Raw genomic sequence first — 282 nt, 5'->3', positions numbered from 1 at the left:
TATGTGGGTCACAAGGTAGTAGGAATCTGCTGGGGGGGCCCTCTGTGGGGGTCCCGCCGAGACCACTGGCTCCTACCCCCACCCGTACAGCCTCGTTCAGCATCCCAGAGCTCAGCCGTGAAACAAGGCTCAACAACTTCTGAGGGAAGTAACAATGGAAATGGCAGCTAAATTTTCCATTTTGTTGTACACCCCTCCAGCTGAGATGACCTCTTGGGATAGAGGGGGGGGGGGGGGGGGCTGTGCTTGATGGGCTGTGAGGATCTTGCGCAGAGGATGAGT

Source organism: Gadus macrocephalus, chromosome 15 (assembly GCF_031168955.1).
Source record: "Gadus macrocephalus chromosome 15, ASM3116895v1".
In the NCBI taxonomy this organism is placed as follows: Eukaryota; Metazoa; Chordata; class Actinopteri; order Gadiformes; family Gadidae; genus Gadus; species Gadus macrocephalus.
This window is presented reverse-complemented; position numbering follows the sequence as displayed.